Source organism: Acomys minous (genome assembly GCF_964271855.1).
Source record: "Acomys minous genome assembly, chromosome: 13".
Taxonomy (NCBI): domain Eukaryota; kingdom Metazoa; phylum Chordata; class Mammalia; order Rodentia; family Muridae; genus Acomys; species Acomys minous.
Window position 1 is genome coordinate 41,037,166 of NC_140495.1, and position 10,851 is coordinate 41,048,016.

General features: G+C 40.7%; 1 pseudogene across 1 annotated transcript; it reads right to left on the minus strand.

Moving 5' to 3' along the window:
- Window positions 1–9,094: 9,094 nt before the first annotated feature.
- Window positions 9,095–9,914, minus strand: LOC311581336 (small ribosomal subunit protein eS1-like; annotated as a pseudogene). The gene has a single exon. The product of its transcript is annotated as a small ribosomal subunit protein eS1-like (transcript).
- Between the last annotated feature and the right edge of the window lie 937 nt (window positions 9,915–10,851).

The following is a 10,851-nucleotide window of genomic DNA, read 5'->3' on the forward strand; positions in this document are numbered from 1 at the left end:
TTTCGAACCTGCGGACTCGCGCCCGCCACATGAACCCACTCTGTTTCCTTTCTTATATATTCCAGGACTACCTGCTCAGGAATAGCACTGCCCACAGTGCAATGGCACCTTCTAGACCAATCATTAATAAAATGTTTCACACACTTGCCCATATACCAATCTGGTGTGGGCTTTTTCTCCTTTGATGTTCCCTCTTTCTAACTGACTTTAGCTATATCATGTCGATAAAACATCATCCAGGACAACTGCCTCTCTTTTTACTACTAAGCCAAAACTTTCATTTCTTTCTTATCCCTAAGATCTTACATTAATGTTAGCATCTCAATAAAAAACACATTTTAAGTTTTAAAAGTCTCATACTTTTAAAGAGTTTAAACACTTTAGAACGTCAGTCTCTTTAAAATAGCCAGTCTATATAAAGCTCCAAAGTCTCCGTAAAACTCCATATGGTGGGGAGACAGAGAAAATTAAGGACCATTTGATGAATAGTATGCAAGCCCAATACAGAACCAACTTCCCAAAGTATAGACATATATGAAGGCAATCTAATGGAAAAGTCCAAATAATGGGGGAGACAGAGTCTCAACTGGCTGTCTCTTATCACAAAACAAAGCTTCAAGTGCAGGGATTGGGTTACTTCTAATTGAGTTGTTGGCTAAAGAGATCCCATTGGAATCTCCAAACCACACAGGCCATTCATTGCCAAGGGTCCAGGTGGCTCTCCACAAACTGACCGGCAAGGGTTCATTGCTTAAGCCAGCATCTACAGAACTCATTGAACATGGAGAAGTCCAGCTGGTGCCTGCATAGAGCCTTCACTCCTATGTTCTAATGTCTTTGGTAGAGAAGTTTGTGACCCCTGGGAAAAGACCATAGACTCAGTCCATTTATAATTAATAGGTATTGGTCAGCTGATATTTGGATGAACAATCTCTGAACAAAATTAAAGATTGCCATGAAGGAAGGGTATGGGGTAGGGTATTTTAAAGGCAAAACCCACAAGAGCAAAAAATTGGTTGGTTCTGCCAAGTTTAAGTGATTAAGGTGGCTTAAAACAATCTTTGGGTATATGTGTAAGCAAGTTGCAGAATAAAGAAAAAAAGCAGTCAGTCATATCATAACAAGTAGCTAGTCACAGTTGTACATATTTAGGTGGTGGTCACTGAGTCAGGGTTATTGGAAACTTATCGTCCATGGACTGGAATCAGAGACAGCTTGTGGGTACTGAGATGGATGTATAGCATAAAATGGAGTTTCATTAGCCATCACAGCAGCAATAAAATGACTCTTAACAATACCTTCTGCTACACTCATAGATCAGTACCTTGCTCAGTCATCGTCAGAGAAGCTCCCTTCTGTAGCAGATGGGAACAGATGTTTAGCCAGCTATTATGAAGAGAGTGAGAGATCCTGAAACACTCATCCCTAAATGAGATGTCTTTATCAAATCCCTCCCATCCAGGCTCAGAGAGAACCCTTCTGAAGAGGAGACAGAAAGAGTGTAAAAAGAGCTAGATGTCATGGAGGCTATCAAGAGAATAAGGCTCCCCAAATCAACATGATCAAAGTTCATACGAACTCACAGAGATGGATGCAGCATGCACAGGGACTGCATGTATCTGCAAGCATGTCCTCTGTGTATACATTATGGCTTTCAGTTTAGTGATTTTATGGGGTTCTTGGTGTCTGCAATTCTTGTGTCTTCTGTTTGTTTGTCTTGTCCAACTCCAGCGTGATAAGTTTTGTTTATTATATTTTTATCATTATCACTTAGAAGCCTGTTTGTTTTCTAAGCAGAGACAGAAAGGAAGTGAATCTATATGGGGGAAGATGTGGGGAGGAAATGGAAGAAGTAGAGGAAGCCATAATCAGGATATCAGGATATATTATGTATGAAAAAGTCTTTTTTCAAAAAAAAAAAAAAAGAATCTGTCAAAATATCTCTAAGTAGCTTAGGCATATAGCCTACGGTTAACTAAAATAAGCAATAATAAATAAATAAATAAATAAATAAATAAATAAAGTTAAGCAAAAATTTTACACACATATTTAACAAAACAAAACAAAACCAAAGCTCTAAAGTATCTCTAAAATATCGAAAGTATGTCAACTGTGGGCTCCAAATTAAAATTCAAAGTTCAACAGTAGAAACACTTCAGTGTTGAACATCTGGGCCTCACTAATGATTCTCTGGGTTCCACAGGGCTTTGACTGCTCCATTTCTCTAGCTCTGGCATCCAAAGCACACAGTGGCTGCTGCTAGGCTCAAGTCAATGATGCTCAACATCTGTTGCTATATTTAGGAGTCATCCCCATAGTACTGCCATTTCCAAAATTCTGGGGTCTCTGTTGTAACTAGGTTGTACTTTCACTAATAGAGTCTCCTGACCTGTCTTCGGGGACTCTGAAGTTGCTACATGGTGCCAAGCACCAACTTCTCTCCATGACAATTCTACTGCAACTGAGACTGTGCCTTCAGTGGCCTCTCCTGACCGCTCACAGGCCAAGCCTCAGCTTCTGTCCATGACTTCACTACTACTGCTACCTAGAAAACTCTGTACAACACCAGTTCTGCTTGCCAACACAAGGTACAGCCTTGGCATGCTCTGGACCACAGCTTCTGTGTGCTGAGCTTAAGGAAACATTCCCCAGAAAATTCGGCCTCAATGATGTTGCTCTCTCTCTTTTTATGAAAGATAATTCTTTTTATTCAAAAATGTTTCATGCAATCTATTTTGATCATATTTGTACCCTTTACCTGATTCTTTCCAGGTGCTTTCTGTCTTTCTGGCCACCAATCATGATCTTTCTCTCTCTTTTAATCTCTTTCAAAAAGGACAAAACAAAACAACACACCATCACAAAACCCCAACAAAAAAATCAAACAAACCAAAACCAAAAACCCAAACTAAGTAAAACAAAAACACCAAAAACAAACAAAATAAACCAAACCAAACCAAACCAAACAAAAAACAAACAAAAAACCAACCCCAAACAAATGGTTCACTAGCTTAGTTAGAGTTATCCAAAGATACTTCACTTTTTAGGCTAACGTGAAATGTCTTATTGCTCTAGCTAAAACTTCAACTACTATATTAAATAGATGCTGAGAATACAGAAACCCTTGTCTTGTTCCTGATTTTAGTGGAAATGCTTCAAATTTCTTCCCGTTTGGTTTGGCTTTGTCTGCGGGGTTGCTGTAGGTTGCTTTTATTATGCTGAGGTATGTCCCCACTGCCCCTAGTATCTTCAGTATTTTTATCATGAAGGCAACAGTCCATTGCTGAGGGAAGTCAGATCAGGAACTCAAGGCTGGAACTGAAGCAGAGGTCATGATGAGCAGGCCAGTATAAGCAGCGCCCCTCTTAGACTTTTGCTTCCGTTCCTGGTTTTGGGCATGTTTTCCATGGTGCTTGCATGGCCCTTTCCAGTGTTCATTTCTTTTCCAAGTGACCTCTTCTGATGCCCACTCAACTTCGCTTCCATGAAACAATCTACAGCTTTGTTTTTGGCTAAAGCCCTACCCTGGACTGAGATCCTTTTTAGGAGGAATCCCAGGATGGTTACCCAAGTCCTGCAATCTAAGAAGTGTCCATTTGACCACAGTAGACACAAGCCTCCTTGTCAAGTCAAATGAGCAAAAAATTCTCCTCAAATGGCTTTTCTCTGCCTTGCTGAGTTGCGTCTATTTTTCACCATTGACTACATATGTATGTAAGTTAGCACAGCATGTCTCCTACGTCAGAGACCACCGCTGTGGAATACCATGCCCATCACGTAGGCACCCTTCAGTCTTTGTGAGCAATTTTCTTAGACTCTCCTTTGCATGACTCACTTCAGAGGAGGGTTTGAATCATCCTGCTGTGGATGGGAAAAGCCACAGCTCTTCCCTAAGACAACGATTACTGGCTTCAGCAGTTTCTTGGCTCTCATCTTTTCAGATATAGGCTTTAGTGGTGATGGAAAAATAGTTTCTAATGGCAGAGTTGATTCCTCAAGTTCCTGGAAGTCCTCTGGGATTGTGCTCCATAGTTTTCTTTAGAGAGTAGATGGTCAGTAATTGTTGTTTTCATAGTCTTTGGCCAAGTTTTCAGTCAAGACTACAAGTTCCACTTAATAGCATGCAACAAAATAAACTACACTCTCTTGTTTCTTTATTTTTTCTGTTATGCCTGTGTACTGAATTTGTAAATGCATGTTCATTTCCCCTTGGTCTTAGCTGTGGCTGTGACACAACTAACAGTTCTGACTTCCAGTTGCCTTGGCTTTCTGCCGTGATGAGCCTGGAGTTATAAGCCAAAACAAGCCATTTCTCTACTGTATTATTTTTTGTCAGAGTTTTTTTTTTAATCACAGTAACAGAAATGGAACTAGGACAGGTTCCAACTAATATTTCCACTACAACACAAAAAAGACCAATAAGATGCAATGATTTCCAGCATCACTACTCAGGAGGAAAATGCAATACAAAGCCATCACAGTGGTATATCACTTACCCCAGTGAGTGTAAGTGTAATATAAAAATAGCAAGTGTTGATAAGGACAGGAAGAGAGAGAACCATCATACTGCAAATGTAAGATAATGTGTAGCATGTAAAAATAATTTACAACAGTATATATGAATGTACGACTATCAAAGGCTTGTGCATAAGACATGCATTTGCACATTCTAAGTATGTGAATTATAGATCAACAAAGCTGAAAAAACCACAACAGAACAAAGAGAGGGCCAGGGCCACCTAGCCTGGTAGAGACACAAAGGGTTATGAGAAAGTGAATGTAGGATTAAATAGTGTGTGTGTGTGTGTGTGTGTGTGTGTGTGTGTGTGTGTGTTTTTGTACATGTGGTATAGGTATATAAGCACGTGCAGGTACATATGGAGGTCAGAGGTTGATGTTGTGCTGGATGCCTCAATTGCTTCCCTGTTATATTTTAAGACCCAGTCTTTCATTGGACATGGAGATCTGTTTTGGTCAGGATGGGTGGCCAGCAAGCTTCCAGGAACCACCTGACTACATCCTGCCTCTCCTGCCACCTCTGAGCTTATGGATTCCCATGGACAAGGCTGGCTTCTACATGTGTGTTGGGGATATGAACTTAGATCTCTTGTTTGTGCAGCAAGTACTTTATCAACATCGCGCCCACTCTGCCTCCAATTTTGGGGTCCTGGGATTCTGACTTGCTTGTCTAAGTCTCTGCAGATTGTAGACTTTCTTCCTGTCTGGTGGATTTCTTGAAAAATTTAAAAACCTACTGTTGATCTCTACAGAAGCTGGATGTTTGAAAAGGATTTGATGGATTGAGAAAATAGGAAAGACTCTTTGAAAGCACCAGCTAGGGAGGGAAGAATGGGAGGATACAAAGGATGGGATAACCATTGAGATGTAACAAGAATAAATTAATAAAGGAGAAAAAAAAGAAAGCACCAGCTAGCACAAAAAGAAGGAGGTGGTAAGGACTGAGTGAACGAAGGAAAGGATGGGTAGGGAAGCAGAGGCCACTTGGTTCCTTAGAGTGATGCCAGGGTGGACACCACGTGGACAAGAGCTCAAGTTTAGTGATTTTTCTCATTGCGCGGACATCCACCCACTGGGGATGTGCTGCAAAAAAAAAATGAGGATCGCATCCAAACTTGTGAGACGGCGGTCAAGGAGAAGGATGAGCAGATAGAGGTGTTGTTTGTCAAGTGGGACCTGCGTTGAACCTCCAGAACCCGCATGCTAGAAGAAGAGCACTAACTCCCACAGGACTTTTGACCTCCCCCGCATCTCGACCCCCCCCCCACTGAATGAATGTAATAAAAAAGACAAACAAATAAACAACACCCCCCCACACACAAAAAGAACCCAGAAAACAAAACCTTGGGAAATGACATTACACAGGTATTTGGAACAACAAGTACATTCTACTGTAAGCAACACAAACAGCACGTTGGAGTTCTATAGTCCCCCTATTTATGAACATCTGAAGAAGATAGAAAAAGAAGTTGGGTTTTAGTATAACAAGCAAAGCTATGAAGTGCTGTGGCTGGAGAGACGCAGAGAGCTGGGATGCAGGAAGTCCCTCTAGGAGGGAGGACAAGGGGCCCCTGCCAATGGGAGTAGCGGAGTCAGAATCTAGCAGGACCCTGTGGCTGTGAGTGTGGGAGAAGTCTCAGCTCAGCACTTGGACTGATGCTGTGGAGTGCATGTGTTGGCTTTTCCCTTGGAGCTTCCCAGGTCCAAGGGCATTAGTAAGTAGTCTGAAAATGCTGCGCCAGTTCCCCTGCACATGCTCACACTGCCCTTCTGTGCTTGGCTGAATAAGAGGAGTTTTTTGATGCTGGGTAATCAGTTGGTCAGCAAACATGTCTTACGGTTTTTAGGAGTATTTGAATCATGTGATCTTTTTGTAAGTAACATATACAGAGATGGGATTTCAAGTCAAGTATTAAATGAACTCATTTAAATTGGAAACATCCATGCTTCTGGAGGATTGAGTCATACCTTCAAAAAACAGAATTACAAATGCACCTACCTAGGATGTAGTGCCTATTGCTTCTTTTCCCTCCATCATGAAAACTCCTCAGGTGTATTCTCGCTTCCCAGAGTCACAGGAGGAACTCCTTTTGGGTAGATCTCTTGGTGTTTGGCTTGTTTGGGTTGAGTTCCAGGGGTGAGTGAGAAGCAACATGAGGGGCCTCCAGGAGGCTATACTGGCTCCTTGCTGGGTGTGCTGGGCTCTTCCCTAGACTTGCTGAGAATCTTCCTTGGTCAGCTTACATTTCCCAAGATGCTTTCGCTTCCCCACAAGCGCTCTCTCTCTTTCTCTCTCTCTCTGTCTCTCTCTCTCTCTGTCTCTCTCTCTCTCTCTCTCTCTCTCTCTCTCTCTCTCTCTCTCTCTCTCTCTCTCTCTCTCTCTCTCTCAGCTCTCTCATACCTTTGTGAACCATCCTGTCATTAAAGGTTTGTCACACTCTCTGGGAGAATTTTTTTTCTTCTTCTGGGACTTTGAATGACACAAAGGGGGGCACTATTTAAGAAAATAACATTGGATTAGAATTAGAAGTGGAGTGGCCACTAATTACTTCAGTAGAAACAGAAAAACTTTGTATTTTTTGGTCTTTACTTACCCCATATAAAAAGCAGAGAATTATTTTCTGCTTCTAAATAAAAACTGGGACAAATGACTGCAGGTTGTTGTACTTAGGAAGGAATAAAAAATCATTTTCAGAGGGCCAAAACTGATATAAGCTGGAAGCCATCTCAGATGCTAAAGGGAGATTTAAAAAAATCTATTATCTATCTATCTATCTATCTATCTATCTATCTATCTATCTATCTACCTATCTATGTATCTTTCATTATCTATCTATCTATGTATCTACCCACCTACCTATTCATATATCTTGTATTTTGGGGGGGCGGTTTGGGGTCTCATATATAGAGACAGAGAACACCAATGGAAAACCTTCAAAGCCTGTATAATGCAAGGCTGGATTTCTACTCTATAAAATAGAAGTTGGAAAGGTCTGTGGAGAAAAAACCCTGACCAGGCATGATTGACATCTGCAGGGGGAGTGGCCTGAGAACGCAAGATTCTGTGGACTTGTGCCTTCTGGAACTCTGGGTTCCCTTTCAGGCGCGTGGTGTTTGATGTTTGGTGCCCAGTTGGTGGACCTGTTTGGGAAAGATTAGGAGTTGTGGTGCTTTTGGAAAAACAAATATGCATTACCCAATCATTGCATAAAGGCAGCTGGACAGGAGGTGTGGGAAGGAATATGCTGATTGTACCAGCCACAGCTGATGCTGAGGCCTGAAGTCAGGAATCTAGCTTAACTGCTTCAGGACTGCACAGCTGAGGATGAGGTAGAATTTGGTTCTCAACTGATAATCAGTGTGGTACTAGAACCAGAAAGAGACCAAGCAGGGTAGGCCAGATAACCCTCAGACACCCACATATTGCAGAAACAAGGCAGGTGAGAGTCATCAAAAGCTGCAGACAGAATCAGTGACTGAGAAAACAACTGCAACATGCTAAGGGCATGGGAGACAAAGGAAGAAAGCTGAGAGAGAGGGGTGGGGGAGGGAGGAAAGCATTGGTATGCTGCAAACATTTGAGAGATTGTATAGGAGAGAAAATAAAAATTCTTTATGTGTAGCAATTAGTGTCCTCCCAGGGCCACTGAACTAAAGTCATGGGGATGTGTAACTGGGTTCCTTGGATTCCTGGATTATGTTGTTGGAGGGAAGATTGAGGCAATAAAGATATCATAGGTTTCCTTTTTAATGGAAAAATTTTATCTTAATTAAATTTGTAGTTAGGATATGAAGTGATGAGTTTCATCATCACATCTTCCAACATAAGTGTCATTGTATTTTGTGGTCATTTGCTCCCTTCACCTACTGTCACCCCACCAGTCCTCAGGCCCCCTCCAGTTGTCTTACCCTAGGTACACAGTTAGTGCTCCTATTTCATATATATATACATATATATATACATATATATTTCACATATATATATATTCTTATCTTTTACTGTTTTAAAGATTTCTTCCTCCATCTCATGAACTGATGAACTGTTTCCTAGTTTAAGGAATAAACACACACACACACACACACACACACACACACACACACACCAAATCTAGGTTCTGCCAATAAGAGAAAACACGCAGTGTTTATTTTGCAAGATAATATATTCTACTTGCACTCGTTTCCCCACAGTTGCCATGATTTCGCTTTTCTTTATGGCTGTATGGAATCATTATTTATAACATATACAATGTATATATCACATTTAAAATATTTAATCATCTACCTATGGACATGCAGACTATTTCTGTTTCCTGGCAGTTACAAACTTTGTTATAAATGTGGATGTATAAATTCTTTTCTTGGTGTGTTGACTTAACAGTTGTTTTGCTATATATGCAAGAGTGGTGCAGCTGGGTCATAGGGCAGCACTGCTTCCGGAATAGTCATGCACGGTTATATTCCTACCAGAAATACATACACTCTCTTCTCTGTCCACATCCTTCCCAATATTTGTTGTTGTTTTTCTCTTTATGGTGGTCATTTTGACCTGAGTAAAATCCAACCTCAGAAAGTTTTAATTTAGTTTTCCTTTTTAAAAATCATCACAGGTAGGACTTTTCATTTGTCACTATTGAAAATCTGGATTTTAAGCAGTTTCTTGCACTGGTGGGTTCGCATCCATCAGCTCACTTACCTTTAGCACCTGTCTCGTCACCAGCCGATTTTTCCAGAACTACCACCTTCACCATGGAGCCCCATGAGTTTTCCCAGTTCAAACTTGGGTTTCTTCTGCATTCTTACTGTTTTAACAAAGATGTCAAGAAGAGGATAAGTGGACTGGGAAGTCTTTTCTATGTTTTCCCCATAGATTGCCTGGAATCAGTTTATTAACCACTTCTTCCAAGTCTGCACTTCTCAGCTTCTAATTTCCATCCTGGTCTTCCGGATCTGGTGGATCTGCTGGTGTGGTTCACAAGGATGTGTGTGTACCTGGTTGCTGAGTCGTGGGTTCTTTTTTTTTTTTTCAACAAGAGATTCATCATGATCTTCCACTTTTGCTGTGGAGCACATATTGTCTCAGGTAAGATCCATGCCATGGGAGTTAGTCCGATAGCTTTTGCCTTGAACATTCTCAATAACTAGCTTGAATTTTCCATCTGCAACTTTGTCATTCTGTAGATCAGCAAGGTTCACTTCAAACATATGACTCTTGAGGCCATCAGATGCAATTTTGGTTCCTTGAGTCCTTGTGACTAGTGTTTTCCCAGTGTTTCCAATATTGGACATAGCTGGAGCTTTCATGTCATACCAGTCTTTCTTAGAAAATGGACCACTCACTTTCTTCTTGGCTCCCTCTTGCTGCCTTTAGTCAGGCTCCTGTTCCTGCCGACCGTCATGGCACTGCTCTGACAGTCAAAAGAAATTCAGTTTTCTAATAGCTGACAATGTTGGAAACTTTTTCAAATTATTATTGACCATTTAAATTCTTCTTTTGAGAACTATCTGTTCAGTTCATTAGCATATTTACTGGTAGGATGAATTTGATTTTTGGTATTTACATTTTGAAGTACTTTGTATGCCTTCTACCTTAATCCCTTGTCACATGTATAGTTAAGATGCCCCAGTTCTGTACAGTTAGGATCCACTCCCCAGCCCCATTCTCTTGGCAGTCTTTACTCTGGCAAGCATTTCCTCCTGTCAAAAGTTTAAATTTTATTTTATTTTTTGGTAATATCATTTGACACATTTTGAAATTAACTTCTGTTCTGTTGTATTTTTCCAGAGAATTCATAAATGATGATTTATGCTATGTTTTAAAGCATTTTTCTCTGCTGTGCTCTAATAGTTTCAAAGATTTATGTAAAGGCACTAAGATCTTTGATTCATTTTGAATTGATTTTCATTCGTCTTAAGAGAGCTACCCCTAGATTTATTTTTTCTACATGAGAAAACCCAGTTCTTGCAACATCATGTCTTAGAGGTTATCTTTTCTCCAATGTATGTTTTGAGTAACTTTATCAAGCTTGGAAGAACCAAAGCACCAGAATGTCTGTTGTTGATATAAAGAATAAAAATACCAACCATTCAATTTTACCAATGAAGACTCAGGAGCCAGAAGATGGCCTGAAAACCTGCTACCTTAGGGAGGCAGACAAAGGACCCAGTTACCTCCCTACTCAGCTCAGGCCCCAGAGGAAAGACGAAACGAGCCCAAGCTCAAAGTCAAAATGTTGCTAGTTCAGCTAACAGGCCAGGATGAAAAGCCAAAAAACTAAAAGCCAAAGAGTTTGCTAGCTCAAAGCAAAGCCCCTTCTTATCCATGCTGTCTTAAAT